We start from the raw sequence: 21,078 nt of genomic DNA on the forward strand, positions 1-21,078 counted from the left end.
GGTAGTAACACTTTAAATTTCTCATTAATACTCATAAAATATTTACCATACCAACAACGTAATGAACTATAGATGCACTATTTCGAGTCACATGGTACCTCTCAAATCTTAACTTGGAAGTAGATTTTGAATAGCACGTGATATTAATAAAAAATATATATATTTAAAACATGACAGTTAATGAATCATCTTTAAGGACAAAATTGTGAGGTAAGGCTGTGATTGATGGCATTTAAAAAACAAAATAACTAATTATAAGATACTCTTATATGGCTCAAATGGAAATGCCATAAAGACTGACTCACCTTCTGCTTGTTAGATTAGTAGAAAACAATGCTATTTATTCTTGTTACCTTTAAATCCATGGAAAGGATGAAATAGTAGAATGAGCATTGGGTTGGAGAATGAGAAGCTCTGAAGTAAAATTATTACCTGTGTAATCCAAACCTCCATGAACCTCTGCTCCTTGAGTAGTTAAGTGAGGCTAATAACTCATAAATATAGACCTGGGACAAAGGAATGAGATAATGCATGGAAGACCCTTAGCACTGTGTCTGCCCACAGCTGGCAACCTACAATTACTAGCTTAAAATACTAGTACTCTTAATAATCTGAGTTTCTGCGAACATCATATAAATGAGAAAATATTCACAAAACACCTTTCACTGCATTACTCCTAATAACAACAATAATAATATTGATTCCACCATTTATTGAATACCTATTTCATGTCAAGTATTGTGTGAAAAGCAGTAAATAATCTCATTCAATCCTGGTACATATATGAAGTTTATATATTATTTAAGAATAATCAAGTCCAGAAAAATTAAGTGGTTTGCCTGAAGTCCCTAGAGTTTATTAACAGCAGAACTGGTATTTCAGCTTAGAGCTTCTAACTTCACAATTCCCGGTCTTTCCACTACAGTGATGTATAAAACTGTCCCCTGGGGTGTTGTCATCGGTTAAATGGGATTAATAATGTATCCAACACACACTTTAAAAATTGAACCAAATCACGAGTATTGAAAAACCCACATAAGGCCTGGCACAAAGCTAGCAACAAATACACAGCCCCTGTCCACAGCCATCAGTGCAGGTAATACTCATCGCTCCAGAGGAGTCATCAAGTGAATATTAGTTTTGAGATGGGCTTTGCTTACTGTAGCAACAGCATGGTAAGGTCTTCCATCTTACAACTCTGTTATCAGCTTCTATTGTATCCTTTACTCCTGTCTATGCAGTGTTTTCCATCAAGCCATCGATTCTATTTATCCAGATATAACATAGCACTGTTGTGGCAAAATAAGCATTCTGCCTTTTTTTTGGATTCCTGGCAGAATGCTCCAAACACAACTTTCCTTTTGCTGATGCTGTTAATTGCACAAATGCTCATGTCATCTTGTTTGGACTGTCGTTTCATCCTGTTTTGACTATCATGTTGCCCTTACGCTGGTCTCCCTGTTGACAGACTTCAGCTGGTACATACTGCACCTTGGAGTCTGATAGGCATCAGCTGCAGCAAATAGACAATTTCTGCTTCAGCTAGCTGCCAGACACAAATTTCTATTAAATTGTACTTTTAATTCTCCTTAAGAAAATATTTCTAGATTTATGTATGAAAGATGTCCTTCCTTCTTGAGTATTTAGAAATGTCTACTAAATCCTCCCTTTTCTCATATGTGCTGAAATAGGTGGCATGAAAAAAAAAAAAAACCCCAATGGCCCTTTCTATGTTCTTAATAGTGGTGCCTTTTACAAAACTACAATTTATCTTTTATTAACACTCTTCAGGCTGATGAAGTTGGATTTATTACATGTACAGTAAAAAGAGAAGATGGATGTCAGAATTGTTAATGTTCTCTCTCTCAAAAAAAAAATAGAAATTTACCAACCCTCACCCAAACAAATTCCATGAACCCTGGCCAGTTTAGCGCACAGTTTTTTTCTAAAAATATGCATTCCATATATAGTATATCTTGCTTCCTCTTTTATATTTGTGATTTTAGCTTATATAAATTAGAAAGACCACAATTTAAGGACACTGAAAAAATACAGAGGAATCCTGTTCAGGTGCACAGGGGAGTGCTAGAAATTTGTGTATTGAAAGCAGAAGCTCTGTCAGTCACCTGGAGCCACCTGTGTCCTTGAATCCAGAGCACCATTGCCACACATCTGGGACAGTACAAGTCTGTAATTGTTTCTCATTCTTCCTGATCCCACGGCTCTTGCACAGTGCTATGAGACTTTAGTTCCCTAAAATGTTGTTTTCATTATGTTGTAGACATTTTCTTTCCTTTTTTTTGGACACCTGGTGAACATCACCTCTCCTTTGTTCCTAACAGCACTCCTATTTCTGTTTGGAGAATTAGCTCTGCCTTACTGTGTGTAGTCTTGGTACTGTGGAAATGCAGGCGTTTTCCTTTTACTACTGTAACAGAAAGGATCAGAGTCTTCTACTCACTACTCAGATATAGCCAGGGAGTAGATGTGTGACCTTTATTTGGTCCCTCAGACGTTCCCTTCAGGGACTTAGAATCTTGAAGGAGTGTCATAAAGTTAAAAGAAATAGCTGGAAGTCTGTTTTCTTCAACTATTATTGAAGTTGAATAATAATAATTAGAAAAGCCCCAAACAAAATAATGATAATTAGAAAAGCCCCAAACAAAAATAATAATAATTAGAAAAGCCCCAAACAAAAGGAGGGTCTCAATAAACATACTTATTATAAGTAATCTCCTACAATTCCTACCGCTCCTTTACCTGGGGCAACCCAAATTCTGTCACTTTGTCTCCTAAATTCCCTTGGAATATTTGAGCTCTGACTACAATTACAGTATTTTCTTTTGCTTATTTTAGCAAGACTTTACTCAAATATCTCTGGATGCTTGCAACTCAGGAACTGTGCATGACTATATTTTCCTACTTTAAAACTTTTCAGTAGTATGATCATCTAAAGAATGAGATATCAATTACCTTGCATCTGGCTCAGTTCTACTCTCCAACATTGCCAGTTTTACCCAAACAAATGCTTTACTTGAGGTGGACTAATTTATTTATGTGTGCTTGTGTGTGAGAGTGTGTGTGTATATTTATCTTCACCTCCTTGAATAGAATACCCGGTACTCATCCCTTCTTAACTTCTGCTTTTCCCCTCTTATTTGAATCTTATCTATCTTCACAGCCCAAATCAATTCTGCGAGTCCTTTATAGGGCCTTTGTTCAGCACTAAATCCATGATGGGATCTCTGTTCAGATTTTATAAGGATTACTACTGTGTAGCGCTAACATTCAGTAAAGTTCCTGAGTACTCTATTAACTCAGATTATTATTATATTTTCCTGCATGCTTTATTTCACCAATTATCATGGATGGGTCCAAGATATATTTCACTGATTTCCTACAGTGTTTAGCATATTGTCTCATGAAATAATTTTTTATTTAATTAGCATTTTAGTTCTCAACATTGAATTCCTCTTTGCTTTTGGAAAATTCTTACTGTGATATTTTTTCCTTTTTCTACTTTAGAAAGTAATAATTTGAGTGACTACTTCCCTATGCTCTGTAATCATGTGTATTAAGTAAAGTAAGAGTTAAAAAGAATTCTGCCTTCAGAACCCTAACACTGAACAACAATGCTCTAATGGCATTGTGGCAATTTCTGGATACAGATCAGCAAAGGAAACTTTAGAAAATATACACAGTAATATAAAGCTGCTCCTAATGATTATAGAATAACTTAGGTTATGTGGTCACCTATACAAGCTGATTTTGAGAAGAGCTAAAAGGACTGACTGCTCATAAAACACCAGGGCAGGTCCATGGTCAAATGCTCTAAAAGGCTCCCACTAGAACTCTTCCTTTTCAGAACATATTCTAACTACTTAAATGCTAGATTTTTTTCTGCACCACAAAGTATGTGGCATCTTTATGCCAAATCTCAAAAAGAGGACTTCAGCTAAGGTATTTCTTAAATGTTGTACAGAATAATGAAATGTTTCATTAAGTGAAAGAATATTGCCTCTTTAACTCTAAGAACACTGCATATATATTTTGGGGATATGCTCCAAATTAAAAGAACAAAAGGCGACAAGATGGAAAAACAACCCATAAGATATATTACTGGCAAAACTTGAATATGGACTGTATATTAGACAGTATGGCATAAAAGTTAAATATTCTTAATTTGATAACTACAAAGAAACAGATTGTACTTGTTCTCAGGAGGTAAAGATTGAATTATTTAGAGTAAGAAGATATTCTGTCTGCAATTTTCTATCAAATGAGCAAACAGTAATAATGATATAAATAATATACATAAATAGAGGATGTTAAATCAATCATGGTAAAATGTTAATTTGTGAATCCAGGTGAAAGTTGTATGTAAGCTTATTGCACTATTGCAAATTTTTCTGTGTTTTTAACGTTTGGGACGTTAAAAAACATTAAAAGTAAAAAAAATAACCATATAAAATGGTAAGTACGCTTTCTAAATTGGTTTAACCCTTTTGGGTATAAGAGGTATTCTAGGGGCTTCCCTGGTGGCGCAGTGGTTGAGAATCTGCCTGCTAATGCAGGGGACACGGGTTCAATCCCTGGTCTGGGAAGATCCCACATGCCGCGGAGCAACTAGGCCCGTGAGCCACAACTACTGAGCCTGCGCGTCTGGAGCCTGTGCCCCGCAACAAGAGAGGCCGCGACAGTGAGAGGCCCGCGCACCGCGATGAAGAGTGGCCCCCGCTTGCCGCAACTAGAGAAAGCCCTCGCACAGAGACGGAGACCCAACACAGCCAAAATAAATAAATAAATAAATAAATTTATTTAAAAAAAAAAAAGAGGTATTCTAAAAAAACTCAACTCCTTTAGTATAAATACTTACATTTATATGAATCAAATACCTATATAGGTAGTTGGTTCTTACTGAAGTATTCTCTTATAAATTCCTTAATGGTGATTTTTGAAATAGCATATTAGTGAATGGTTTTTAGGATATGCAGTATGTAATGTCTTACATATTCTATAAATCTAAAGCATTTGAAATATTTATCACCTGCAAAATTTGGTATAAAGTAAGATTCAATATCTTCAACTCAATTTTCCTTGATTGTATGAAGTTGCTTGAATTCAGCACGGCAAGCTATAGGACAACATTGTAATAAAAACGCACTATCCAGAGCAATACATGTAGTCGGTAACATTAACTTGGTAACATCTTGACACGGGAAAGGTATTTTGTCATACTTTGTCATGTTATATTATATCATATTATATTATATTATATTTCATTCTGCAGTGATAGTACATTCCACAATTATTACTCTGCTCTTAACAATTGATAGGGCATATTGACAGAAAATCTTTAAAGATACATAAGATTTGAATAACACTATTGACCAAGTTGATTGAATTAATATTTATAGACTATTCAACCCAAAAGCAGAAGAAAAAACATTCATGCAAGTGTGCAAGGAGCGTTTATTGAAATAAATCATATCCTAGTTCATAAAGCTTGTATAAATAAATTGAAAAGGATTAAAGCCTTACAAAATAATATTCTGACCACAATGAAATTAAATTAGAAATCAATAAAAGAAAGATATCTGGAATATCCCCAAATATCAGGAAATTAAATAATAAACTTCTAAACAACCAATGGGTCAAATGAAAACCAAAGGAGAAATTATAAAGGTTTTAGACTCTCTAAGGGAAATTAAAAAGTATGTGGACTCAATAAAAATGAAAACACAACATAGAAGTGAAGAGATTAACAAATGTAGCTACTAAAAAAATCTATACTTTCTCCATCCAAAGTTTTTTTTTTTTTTTACGGACTCTAAACAAATTAACAAATTAACACACAGTTTCAAAGTAATGAACAAAATATTCAGTTAAGAGGATAACAGTTCACTCAGAAAAGGGCCAAAATCAAGAATGTGTAGGAGCAAATATGGTAGTGGGAGAGGACTAGTTTTTAATTAAATATGGCACTGGGAATACATAAATTCAATAACTGACATTTGGGAGAATCTCATAAAATATTTGTTTAACTATTAGGAACATATTAGAACAAAGGAAGTAGTAGTAAATAAGCAATAGACCATGTAGAACTGAAGCCAGTAGAAGATCATATAGAGAATCCCTCATTGATATTTACATATATGATGTATTAATGAAATCTTCAAACTCATTATTTCACTCACATAAAAAATATATTCTGAATGACTCAGTCCCTGCTCAAATAAATATTAACCAAGTACAAGTAACAAAAACAAATCCTCAAATGGTATTCTCATTACTAAATATAGGGTATTAACAGAGCTTGTTCTTACAACCCATCTATCAGGTGGGGCAGAGCTGGTACCAAAACTGGCCCTGAGTTGCTTAGTCTCATTGGTACGAAATTCAAGAATCCAAAGTGTCTACTCATGTTGCTTCAAATGAAATTCCCATAAGTTACAAAACTTATGTGTGTTTTATACCTATAGGGACATGGTCGTGGATTTTGGAACGTCAATTCCAGGGAAAACATAATTTATTCTTTATATTAGGAAACATGAATTTTTAGAAAACAGTTTAAATGGACAAAAGTAGAGACTGCAAAGAGAGCTATGTTGAAAGGTTTATCAACACACTGAATAAGTATCAATAATAGGAAAATCCTGCATTGAATATAGTTCAGGACAAATGAAAACAAATTAACATGTTGAATGCAAATTACGTTGTCCGGGGAGAAATATAACTAAGAGTCATTGTGGTGCATATCAAATTAAACATATATATCAGTGATCATTTTGCAAAAAAACCAAAAACTGAATATATATTTCTGTGTGTGACTCTGTGTGTATATCTATTAGTGTTTGCTTATAATTAATGTATTATATATTATTGTGTTTGTAGAAATATATATGTATATTGTGCCTATATACATTAATAGAAGTTTATCTTTATTTTTAAAAAATGACTCACTGCATCACACAGAATGTAATAGGAAAAAAATTTCTATTTAAGTATTGCCAATACTGACATATTAAAAAAAACAACTTTTCAAGATTATTTTTAGATTTCTCATCATACAAATTCTCAGTTTTCATTGTTGTAAGTCAGTTGTAAACATTTAGAAGAGATAAGTTAAAAGGACTCTTTACTATCAAGGAAATGTAACTTGTACCTTGTTTTTGTGCTCAACTCAATCATTTGCTTATTGAGTATTCATTTATGCCAAGAAGTTTGCATTGTACATTGACAATCATTGTAAAATGGTTTCTTATAGTTTATGAGATATAATTTCTTCTGCTTTTGTAAAATTATAAAATTTTCAAGTTTTTGGTTTACAAGAATTCTGTAAAAGCCACAACAAATCTAAACAAATTTTTATATGTATTTAATAATTTGGATTGCCTCAAGAATTTGAAGAATGTAATGTTTTGGTCAATGAAGAGATTACATGTATTTACGTATATATGCACGCTTTCTCATTAAGGAGGGTGATATAATAAACAATGTAGACTAAATTCAGAGTCTAGATAAATTCCATAAAAAAATAACCAGTGGGTGTTTGGATATCTCTACTACCAAGAAGACAATAGGAACAATGCCATTCTCATTGGAGATCTAAATCTAGCCAGCCCAAGAACATAGTAGGCACTTTCAATTAATTTCAATAACTGAAAGAAGTAGATTTGAATCTTATGTTTCCCTGAGAGTGTATGTGTCTGTGTGTGCACTGGCAATTGTGAGAGAGAGAGAGACTAAGAGGGAGAGAAAGGAGGGAGGGAGGGAGGGGAGGGAAGATGGTGGAAGATGGGGGGAAGGGAAGAACTGGATAAGAGGTAGGAAAGAGACAGTAAATGAGTATTTGTGCGTAAGTGCTTATGTGCAGTTGTGGAACACAGATAAATTTCTTTATGAGCTCACTTTTGGTATTTCCCACTACCATGTCAAAGTATAGTTGACATCTCTATTAAATATATCCATACAACACCAATCAAAGTCTAAATGAAAACTATAGATTTCTCTTACACGTGCGTTTCCACATAACATTACACCTTTTAAATAGTTTACTTCTTCATAATTCTTAGACAAAACACTCTGACAAACTTTAATTTCTCTCTAATTATTTCACTTTTGCTGAAATATCTGACACCTGGTGGTAATCATACATTACTACCTACTAATTTTTTTTTTTTTGGATACATGTGTGATCCCACCAACCTTTGCCACCTGTTTCACAGTGAGCAACAGAGGAGAATAAAGGAAATTATTTTGTTGACATATTTGCTATCTGCCGACTATATATTCAGACCTAATAAGGATTTGAAACCCACCCCCTTCATTTTATAAACGAGGGAACTGAAATGTCAAGAGGTAAATTACTTGTTCAAGGTTCCATACCTTGAAAGAGTTAAAAGGTCCTAATCTCATTTCTGCACTTCTTGATCTGAAACTGATTTTGGCTAAGACACTTTTATTTACCCTTTCCTGTCACGTTGGATTTAAGATATATGTGCTTTCTCCCCCTAACTGAAACTTAGCCTATCTCTTTGTTCTCACTGTGTCTGAATTTGTATGTCTAAGACAGATGAATTTTTAGACTACTGCTTTGACCATGTTTTTCCTCAGATAAAGACTAACCGATTTTTCTGAAACCTGTCCTTATGCTAGAATTTTAGGTATAATCTATCCTCACCGGAACTATAAAATGCCCTCTACTGTTATTTTAAACAAGGACCTGTTTCTCAGGGCAGACAATCTTTCCTGTTCTTTGCCACCTACCTGTCTCAAGCTCCCCCACTCCCGCACACACTAACATCTTGTGAACGTCTTCCAAAACCATTTGCACTTACTTATCTTGTTTTATTTTGATTGGATTTTTCTGCCTTTCTCTACTTACCCAAATTATACCATCCTTCCAGAGTCATCTCAATTCCCAACTGTTTCTAGAAGTCTACTCCATGACTTCTGGTCAATGAAGACACCTCCTTTCCTTGAGGGAGCGTTTATCTTTTATCATGATTCTATTCTCTTTTGCACCTTAGGATGCATTAAATGGTGTCATTCGTCAATTGTTTTATGTGTTTAGGTGTTGCCTTCACAACCAAAGTTGTTAATTTCTCGAGGGCAAAGACCAAAGCTTATGTAAATTCTGTAATCCTTGTCATTAATAAGTGTGCCATAACTTCGTATTGATTTTAACAGAGAGCAGGAAATAGTATAATAATATAGAACAGTCCTCAATATATAGAACAGTCCTCAAATTCTATGCTTATTTAGAGATACATTAAATTGAAAATTAGTTCAATAAGTCTTTACTTTCTTTGGATATATCATGGAAGTACTTTAATTAATTCAATGATTTGTGTTAAATTTCTTCACAGTCTTATGCAGAACATTGCAAAGTGAAGTCATTAAATGAAGTCAAAATTATTAATTAATCATATTGGTGGTCACTGTACTTGTCTTCCCAACATTCATTTTATCAATTTCACCGTTTCCCCATGTACAGCAATCCTGTAATTTGGAAGGGATTGATTTCTCCCTTCTCCCTCTATTTCATGGATTGCTTTGACTGGTTTAAACAAATAAGTATTCTTTTTTATTCTGGTAAATTCCAGTAATCCTGGCCTAAAACAGTCAGCACATGGAATTCCCCTGGCCACAAGACTGGTTCCGAGTTGACCCATTCAGCACAAAGATTAGCTAATTTGGCCAACACAAATCCTTTCCTTTTTAGGTACATGAGCCAAAAAGTCTTCTAAAAAAGTTTAAGGCAATTTATGTTGGAATTTCCACTAAATATAACTCAAAGCATCCTAACAGTTCTTGTTTGTGACGCTTTAAGAGAATAATTTGAGAAGACATTAATATGTTTTATCTCATATAGAAATATGTGCTAAAAAGGGAAACAAATGATTGAAAATAGGTAACACAAATTTATAAATGTGAAACAAGCGCAAATGGTTGCAATGGTTTCCTATAGTAAGTTGAGTCTTGGGGAAAAATGAATGCATTTAATATTACAGGTAATTTTAAAGAAGCTTAAAAACTAGTCCTCATTTTTTCACTTTAAGGAATACTTAACACTTCAGGTAATACTATGCCTAAAAATATAACCCCATATAAATTTGCACTTTTAGATATTCTAGTAGATTTTTCACAATAATCCATATTGTTTATGTGCTAAGCCTGCCTTGTAGATTTGTATAATCAGCAGTTTTTGAAGTTCTTTAAATAGGTAGTTGGACTTACCATATTATAAAATTTCATATTTTTTATTTGAAAATATTTATTTTATTATATCTCTAAATAGCATGGAGAGAAAATTCATGATTTAAAGATAAAACAAAACAATCCCCACTCTAATTCTTACTTTCCAGGATATTTTTGACCCAGGATAGGACACTTCTGGACGTACACCACATCTCTAGGTGTTATTTTGTCATACCATGTAGTAACTGGGCTCAATATCTACTGAAGAAGATCCAAGTGCATTGTGGTGAGTGCTAGAAAGAATGACTATAAGATAATGTAAGTAATTCTAATTAGGGCATGCCAAGGTGTGATTCTGACCAGTGGTTTTGAAGTATGAGTAGAATAAATAGGTGGAAAATGTAAATGACATGAACAAAGCCATGAAGGGGAGAAAATTGTTGAACTGCCTGAAGAACTGGGATATGGCAAAGTTCAGATTGTGGAAAATGCTAAAAATATTTCATTTTCTTATGTAAGCAGTATGGAGCAAATGAATGTTTTTTTGACTAGGAGATAATACTAGATTTTTTCTTTGGAGAGGATATCCTGTTGGAGTTATGAAAGCTAGATTAAAAAAGAAAAAAAAAATAACTAGAAAAGAGAGAATCTTCCACAAAGGAATTTGAAGAATATCAGCAAAAACTGAGTCGTGCAACATGTGTAACAGATATTTCTGAGCTAATATTGATAGAACTGATAGATGCTAGTCAGTTGTGAGGATGAGGGAAAAATGAATGTTACAGTGACCAAGGTACACAAATATGCAGATATTTCTTGCAATAATCAAGAAAGTGAATAAAGTTGGCCCTCTGTTTATCCTCAGGTTCTGCATCCTTGGAGTCAACCAACTGCTGATTGAAAATATTTTAGAAAGTTCTAAAAAGCAAAACCTGAAGTTGCCATGCACCAGGAACAATTTGCATAGCATTTATATTGTATTTACAACTACTTACATAACATTTACATTGTATTAGGTATTACAAGTAATCTAGAGATGACTTAAAGTGTACAGGAGGATGTGTGTAGGTTATATGCAAATACTATGTTATTTTACAAAAGAGACAAGGATTTTGGTATCTGTGGCGGTCTAAAACCAATCACTCATGGATGCCCAGGGATGGCTGTAGTGAAGGAAGAACATGCACAAGGGAACAGAGTTGTAGGTGTTCTGGAAACTGTGTTCTGGGAACCACTGAAAAATCTAGGCTGAGACTTCAGACAAGAGAGTCCAGGACTGGAGAAATAATGTCTGTTAAAGTTCTTCATTATACTTGAAAACAAGAATGACTGAGGATGGTTCCTTAGAAAACATAGTATCTAAGGGGTGGTGGAGGGTAAGGAATCTGAGAAGGAACCAACATAGGAATTCCACGTAAGAGGAGAATGAGGAAAAAGTATAGGGAGGGTCATGTGAAGGAGGATTTTGTAGAAGGAAGAAAGAGATGCCAATAAATGCTGCAGGAAGATTAACCAAGATAAAGTCTGAAAAGACACAACTGGGTTTAGCAATTAGTAGCATTTTTGAGAGGGCATTTTGGAGCACTAAGAGAAACAATGAGAGCTGGCTGCCTATTAAAAGGTGAGGAAGAAGAAACTGCATGTACAGACTATATGAGTTTTGAAGATTAGAGGAAGAAAACAAAAGGGAGGGTAATTTAGAGAAGGTAGGATTAAGAGAGGGTCTTTATTGGGATGGAAGGGAATCAGGCTGTTTTTCAGTCTAAGAGGAAACAGAGAGGATGCTGAACTGTAAAATGCATTCAGGGAAAAAAATTATAAGATTGAATATAGATCAGAAAAAAACAAAAGAAAGGGGTTCAAGAGTTGTGGATTGTAAAAGGGGAAAAATGACTTTTTTCTCTGAGAGAAGAAGTAAAAAATGTTTTGTAATTTTGACAGGGATGGCAATGTGAGTTTTACTGGAAAGCTATCGATTATAAGGGATGATAGGAATATCAATGTGATTGGATATACTTAGGTGTACTTTATGTCAGTTACATAGAAACAGATATTCCCATAACGTGAATTTTTGTGAAAGTGAATATTTTATGATGTTTAAAAGAGCCTAGAAAATTATTACCTCATAATGGGAGAGTGCTTCTAAGAACCTAATTTATGAATGAATTTTCAAACAAGTCTCTTGCCTTTCACTAATACACACCTTTTGCTCTATTCATTTTTGCTCATTGATAAGTTTTATTGAGTGTTTGTTCTCTTTCCATACCGTAAAATGAGCATTGTCTGTGCTAAGTGTAAATAAAAAAGAACTATATATATATATATATATATATATATATATATATATATATATATATATATAAAATTATATATATATAATTTTATATAGTGTCTAGGTCTAGGTGGGAGGGTAATATGAATTAAATATAATTAAATTAAATATATATTAATTAATATATCATTCTTCTATAATTAGATTACTTAAATGATGTATTAATTCAATATTTATATACTACATGTTATAATTATATAATATAAATAATAATATATAAATAAAATAAAAATAGAAATCTTTTATTGACCACCTACCATGTGCCAGCCTTGTGCTAGATAGGGACTTTTCACATTATTTCACTTAATCCTCACAGTCACACAGTGAAGTAGAAACTGAGACTCACAGAGGTTCACCAATTTATCCAAAGGCACAAAGCAAGGCCAAGACATGAACTCAGGTCTCACAATACTGCATGCAGGATGTTGCTTTAAATAGTCTGTGACCATGCCTAGTGACATAATTTTATTTCTAGATCTGTGCTAGGGGTAGAAAACAGTTGATTCTTATCTTCTGCCTGCAACTCTTGATGTAAAGCCCTTTTACTCACCATTTATTATTATTTTCTCCAATAAACAAATTTAATTTCTTAATGGTCCTCAGTCTTTTATTTCTGTTCTGCCTGGTTGGTACTGTCACTTCATCATCTTTCAGAAATCTGTGAGGTCCTCAAATCATGGCAGTTTTAATTACAAAAGGCTAATCATAACAACTTTTCCCCTAAGCTCCCACATCATAAGTTAGGCAGTGAGTTTGTGGGTGAGACCAACAGGAGAATAATCTGCAATATTATGCAATAGTGTAATAATGAATTTGGAGAATACTCTGCAGAGTATGTACCCTAGCCAGAAAGAATCCTTAAAGTGAATTGTGAAAATGGTTTTGTGATAAAACTACTGGACCATGAGTCTGAACACCAAGAAGTTATTTATGACTGCGCCAGTAAATGTGACCTTGTCAAGTTCCTTAAATGTTCAGTGCTGCTGTTTCCTCAAATATAGAAGAAAGAATTCATTAAACAATCTTTCAGACCCCACTTAGTCAATAAAGCTGTTGGATCGAGCTCTATTTAAGAACATCTTAGGAGCAGGGCTTTCCTTAAACTAACGGGTTATGGAGGGAGAACAAACAAATCACTTTCTTTTGACCTTTTACGTATAGCCTAACTTCTCAAGTGGCAAGCCATCAGAAGCCAGAAGGAGAAAGCAAAGACTAGATGTATCGTTCATTCCTGACATACTATAAAAATCCAAAATACCCACCTGAACTCAGTTAAGTTCAAAAGGGCTTTTGTTTTCCTAAGAGGAGTTAAAATTAAAATCACACCAAATGTCTCAGGAGTTAATGCTGCTGTTCAGATATCTTAGCTCAAATCTCTTGTGATTTACTGTCACAAAAATTTCTGAATGATACCAAAGCAACCCTACCTAACAAACAAAAAGAGAAGCTATAACCGTATATTGTCATGTGTGACAAGTTAATGTGGAGCATTTTCTAGCGCTGCCCTCTCCAAAGGTTCCAACACACAAACATCAGGCTGAGTGTATTTAAACAAGCAGTGTTTGAATTCATTCCAGCCTCTCCATTTACAGCAATTTAAAACTATTTGTATTCAGGAAACAAAATAACAAGGGACAGCTGTTTCTCCACTTCGCTCTTACTTCTATGCTATTTGAAAACACTTTGACAAGTTCAAGTTGTAAAAGAGCATCATCTTTATAATTTAGGGTATAAGCAAGTCAGGTAAAGTTATGGAGACTAGCATAAAATCAATAGTTTCCTTTTTAAGCCAATTTTACTAACAGACAACTAGCTTATATTTTGGAATACAGGCAATAGGCTGGGTGTTTAATGTGTTATATCTTCAATCTTAAGAGATTCAAAACCGAGCCTATACAAGAGCAGAACCCACCACCATGGGTGGTCTCCATATAATCAGCCCTATGAAGCATGCCCATAGCATTATGGGTCACACCACTCAAGCTGAAGACCGCTCAGCTGATGTGCATGGGAATTACCTCAACAATCACTATCAGCATTTCATAGTATAAAAATGTTATGACATGATAATAAATTACCTTCTCCTCTGATTACCAGAAGGAAATCTGGTATGGCTACCACAATCATATCACTGAAGCCCTGGACAGCATTGCACCCACAAACTTAAACTGTCTTCATTGTTATTCAACCAAACAACAAAAGGATGATGTACGAGGGCCTAGGGTATGCCTTACGCTATTCTATCTCCATGGGGGATTGTAATGTCATGCTCAAGGAATTCCAATTTCCAGTGCTTGGCTGGGCTACACACAGATGATCATAGCCTATGGGAAACCCACCTTTCAGAACTCTGCATATGAAGAAATGAGTTTGGAATCAAACTCTAAATTGCTACTTCAAAATATGATACTATTACAGCTACTTAAAAGAAAAAACACAAACTCGCTGATTGAATGTGCCTAAAAGAACGCTTTTGATTTAAAAAAAAAAAACTCATCAACAGATTTTTTCCTGCTTCCTAGGATGTGTGAGAGTTGCTTCTTTTCCTCAGATACCGCATATGAATATTAACAAAAGAACAGTATGCACGGGAGAAATGCTTTTTTGTAAACTCAACGGAACGAATGTTAACAGTTTTAGGAATACGTTAGGGTAAGGCGGGGAGGGGGGGCGGATGGGGGGAGTCCGAATGCATGTGATTATTTTTAGGTAGCAAATTACCTTCAAAAGGAGCCAGATGGCTCTAGGAACACATCTGCAGCTTTGGTTTTCATTTTCTCACTACTCACACTGATAATGACAGGGTCATTGAGGAGATGGTCACAAGCAATCCTATGAAACAGACACTGCCTTGTATGAAAATAGGAAAAAAATGAACCCTAAGATTTTTTTAGCTGAGACTATACAAAATTGGACTTCCATCACTGTTTAGCCAATTGACAAAATTTTCCTTCATGGTTCCTACACATAGTGGTGAGGAACTTGTTGAGGGCCATTACAGCACTGGGGGAAATAGGAGGGGAAGTTTGCAGACTGAAGATTATCCATGAATTAAAAACAACCTTCCTTTTTATGAGAGTTTTTGTTGTTTGTATTGCCTCTGCACAGCAAGGGAACCATCATCAAAGTGAAAAGGCAACCTACTGAATGGGAGAAAATATTTGCAAATCATATATCCAATGAGGGGTTAATATCCAAAATGCATAAAGAACTCATATAACTCAACAACAAAAAAACAAACAACCTGATTAAAAAATGGGCAAAGGATATGAATAGACACTTTTCCAAAGAAGACAAACAGGTGGCCAACAGGCAAATGAAAAGATGCTCAACATCACTAATTGTTAGGGAAATGAAAATCATAACCACAATGAGAAATCACCTCCCACCTGTTAGAATGGCTATTAATAGAAAAGACAAGAAGTAGCAAATGTTGGAGATGATGTGGAGAAAAGGGAACCCTGGTGCACTGTTGATGGACTGACATTTTCCATCTCATTCAGTTCTAAACTAAGGAACTTTATTGTGATAAAACAATAAGGAAATAATACAACAATTTTATGTCATGGCCACTGTGCCAGTTATCAGTTTATTGTTTTCCACCTTTCTTTGCCTTGTTTTATAATAGTGGAGCTGGATCCTGTAAACACATCTCCTTTGCCAGCTGGGAGGATGGTCAGCCTTTGTGGTAGAAGGTATGAAGAGGACCCTTACTGAGGAAGAGGCTGGTGGAGGGGGCGGGCGGAGGTCTTCCTCTTACTTCAGGTGCAATTTATTATTCTTTCTCCTAGTGCACGATCACCAGTGGAGAGGAGGACATCCAGTGGTACTCATATTCCAGCGAGTTTCACCAGCACCCCCAAGGGAAGCTGCCTAGTGAGTTTTGCGGGTCCTTGATTTGGCAGCTTCCCCAGACAGTCTCAGTAGGAGCCGGGCAGATGGTTTCATGCTATCTACTGTTGGTCTGCATCACCTCAACAAACTCTACCATCCAGGGGTTACTCCCACACCCTCTCCAACAAAGTCTGAATCTCAGCTTTGGGGAGGAGGGTGGGAAGTAGCTAGCGGGGGGCTCTTCCAAGCCTGTCTTTTCCTTGGGTCTCTTCTGTCCACCCTAGGGATAGTAGCTGACTCTGTATTTGCTAATTCTGAATTCTTTGGAGTTCTCTTTACCCCTTAGTGGTTAATATCCTGATACTAGTTAAAAATAATATTAAAATTCCCGTGTTCAAACTACTGGCGTGGATTCTATCTCCTAATGGGACCCTGAGTGATACATTCAGTTAGTTAAAATATTCAGGAAGGAGGATAAGGAGACATATTAAAAGAAACAAATGAAGCAGCTGAAAGTTACAAAGTTTGGAGAACTATGAAAACACACCATGGAGGTGTGAAAAAGGAGACCAGTATGGCAGAAAGTATTATCTCTTTGCTAAAATCTGCCATCTTCCTTTTTGATATTCACAGAATTATAGCCAGACTCATGACTGCCCAGCTGGTCTATATTTACCTGCTGCCTTGCAGTTATGTATGGCCATCTGACCAAGTTCTCACCAATAGAGTATGAGTGGAAGAAACACATGTCACATCCTTCTCTGGGACTCGAGAGATCATGAATGTCTCTACTACATTCTTTTCCTACTTTCTGGTGGGAACCCAGATGTAAAGTGACTCAGCTTTGACCATGCAGATGACAGCATTGCTCTAAAGCATGGTAGAACAACAATTTAGAAGGAACCTGGTTCCTGGTTGACTGTGAAAAGCGGAGATGCCCCTACAAAACTGGACCACTCACCTCAAATCTGATTCACAGAATAAAATAATTTTAAGCTACTGTAATTTAGGGCCTGTTTGTTATAGCTGCTGGGTTTTACCCTAACAGAACTGCCAATCAGGGAAATCACTACTGTTTCTGTGTCTTATGTCTCTTTCCAACCTAGATGTCATTATCTAATTATACTTTTTCAGAAATATTAAACTATCATTCCCCTATTTCCATATCCAAATGTCTTTTCAATCCAAAAAAAAAATTATTTCCAATCTCTAGAACATTGTCTTGGTCTTCTCTGTCATTCTGTAAGTCTGGAATGTTTTTACTCTTTCTATTGCTTTAATTTCTAATACCTCCCACCTTTCAAAAATTATCTCATCTCACCCATAACACTTTTTTGACCAGATTAATTCTACTTTTTCTAACTATGAATGCAATTATTTTCTGAACAAGTCACAAGGCTAAGTATCAGTTCCGAAATGAAATGTCTCCTGTCTAGAACACTTAAGATATGCATTTATTTTTACAATAGGATCCTTCTTGTATTTAATTTTAATCTCATCAAATAGATTATAAATTCTCTGAAAATAAAGCATCTTTCTAACTTTCATTAAGTCTAACCCAGTGTTCTATACAAAGGAAATATTAAAAAGCTTACTGTTTTAACTTTTATTCGGAACTAATAGGAACCAGCATTCTATGGAGTAATGGATTCATTGTGTGGGTCAATAAATATAAAAGATAAGCCTGGAACTTGCTGACATACCAGAAAGCTAGAAAGCCATCAAATATTACTAGCAATATGTCGAAAGAAACCAATCTGAAGAGGCCCCCACTTATCAAAAATAGGACAATTTAAGCCTCAATATGCATAAAAATTTGCAATGGATAGAGGCACACATGTTTATTTTTCTCCCTAGTTTATAGATAAAGATATTTAAGACAGGCACAGAAAAAGTAAGTAACTCGTCCAAGTTCCTGCAGGTTGTAAGTTCTTATTTAACCACCGTTCTCCATAATTTTATAGGATCAGTGCAGAGCTATAAGAAGAAATACCTTTTTCTGGCTCTATTTATTCTAAGAATATCACTGCTCCTTTGGGGGCGGATGGAGAATAAAGAAAAGACAAAGAAATATAGAAATAAAAGAAGTAGGGTCTTCCCTGGTGGCGCAGTGGTTAAGAATCCACTTGCTAATGCAGGGGACACGGGTTCGATCCCTGGTCCGGGAAGATCCCACATGCCGCCGAGCAACTAATCCCATGCACCACAACTACCGAGCCTGAGCTCTAGAGCCACAGCTACTGAGCCCGTGTGCCACAACTACTGAAGCCCACACGCCTGGAGCCCGTGCTCCGCAACAAGAAGCCACTGCAATGAGAAGCCCGTGCACCTCAAGGAAGAGTGGCCCCCGCTCGCTTGCTGCAACTAGAGAAAGCCCATGCACAGCAACGAAAATCCAACGCAGCCAAAAAAAAAAAAAAAGTGAAGAAGAAATTAAGTTAAGAAGATAGGAAATCTACATCCTATCTTCTTAATCTTTAAGGGTCCATGAATATTTGTAGAGGTTCCTTCATTTGACCTTTCAATCCACACTCATTTCTTTTTTCTTTAACCCATATTCTGCCACACTTTTTATCCTTGCATAACATGTTGTTCTATTCTTATACTATTTATAATGCTTCATCAATGAAAATAATTATTCATAAAAAGGATTTTTCTGTTAATTGGGGATGATAGGTATGAAGATTAAGTCTAGACATATAAAGTGCATGGAACACTGCCTAGAAATAGTAAATACTCAATAAATGTTAGATATTATTATTGTTCTTGTTACTAATTCCTACTTTGTATTCCACATGTCAATAGCACATGAACTAAAAAATGGAACTCAGAAGTTCTCTCAGTATTACATTAAGAGAATGAAAGTTTATGACTTAAAACTAGAGTTTTATCACTTAAGAAGTCAAAAAACATTTGCCCTTTTATTATCAGTTTCTGCAGCTGCATATCAAACAGGATAGGGCTGTGCGAGTGGTTGACCCTGGCAGAGGGGAATATTTTACCACTGATATTGTTTAGAATTGCCTGTGTATAGTTACAGTTAAAAGGCTGACCAACTTTTAGTCAGTTTTATTACCTTCTTAAATCTATATCCTATCCCATCTACAGAGTACCCAATATTGAAGGCACCTGGGGCAGAATGCTCCTGCTATCCTTACCCCTTGCTATGCCACTGATTTCCCACAATAATGTTGGAATCATGTAAGCAATAATACTATAGACAATAATGATTCATTTGAATTTGGGTATTTTATGATCTATTCTTATATTTATAGATCATTTATTATACACCAGGTGTAGTCTGACGTACTTCACATATATTAACTCCAAGATCCCTCATAACAACCTTTTAATGAAGATAAAAATATTTTTAAAATAACTTAAGGATTTTAGTTCAAAAACTTCACTTAAAAAGAGTCACTACTGCTTTTCCATGAGCAAAGATATTGGTAAGATTTTAAAATTGTTTTGTACTATAGAATTGAGTTTTACCTTGTAGACTGAAATAACAGCTACTGTCTGAGAGGGAATTAATTTAACCTCTTTGAAATGCTAATTGAATTCTTATCTACAAACCCAATATTTGCATTGTTGAGATATGTAAAGGAAATATAAAATCCATAGGGCTGATGAAATGATAAAAGACATTTGTTTAATGAAATAACTAAAAAGAAACAGTCACTTTTATTCTGGGTCTATGCTCTGTCCCAAGTGTAAGAACAGAACAAAATAATACTAATACACGGAACTATATAGTAGTGTTGGTTATTTGGATTGTTTTGACAATACACAGAGGAATATTTCCTGAATTTTAAAAACTAGAAAATTTTCAAATAAATTACTGAATGATTTCAGTGATTTCTGTGAGCCTAAGAACTTAAAATTTTCACCAGCTTCCAAGTGTTCATTCTTCTAAGTCCAACATCATTTATGCTTTACATATTCCTATCAGTATATTCTGTTATAATTTTAATTTTAATAAAAAACATTTTCCGTTGGTAGGAAATCTTACGACATAACTCCCAATGAAGCTGATTGGTGGTAATGATTCATAATGAAACAGATACACAATAATCCATACTACACTACATATTGTAACAATAGCTGCATATTTTTAGACTCCCATATTTCAATCCACCTCAAGTAACCCTACTTTCACAGTACATTAGTGCGGGGAATTTTGTCTACTTCCCATTGGAATTTCCTGATATAAACTAGTTCGGACCAAGCAATTATTATTATTTTGTGTAATTCATCCGGCCATAGCTAAAGCTTTTCGTTCTTAGATTTTTAAAGGAAAACTGAATATATAACAACATTTTCCTTCCTCTCTATTATGGACTACAGTAATGGCATAAATTACATATAATCATAAGAATATAAGCTTATATATTTTAATTATTTAATTCAAATTATAAGAGAAAATAAATAGGCTTTCACCACTGAAAATGGAATGGATTTTTGTGTACATAAGAGGATATTTTTCATATTGAAACTAGTACCATGCCAGAAAAAGTTTTATAAGTAAATTCCTGTCTTACGATAAGAAACATGCATGTTCATATGTGTGGAAATGAAAGAAAGAGTGGGTGCTTGAGAATGCTACAGGTGTTGATTTAGATGGAGTATAATTATACTTGAAATTCTGATGCTTAAAATCACTGTGAATCAAAATAATGTGTACATGGAACAAATCGATCAACAGGCCT

Source organism: Eschrichtius robustus, chromosome 6, assembly GCF_028021215.1.
Source record: "Eschrichtius robustus isolate mEscRob2 chromosome 6, mEscRob2.pri, whole genome shotgun sequence".
Lineage (NCBI taxonomy): Eukaryota > Metazoa > Chordata > Mammalia > Artiodactyla > Eschrichtiidae > Eschrichtius > Eschrichtius robustus.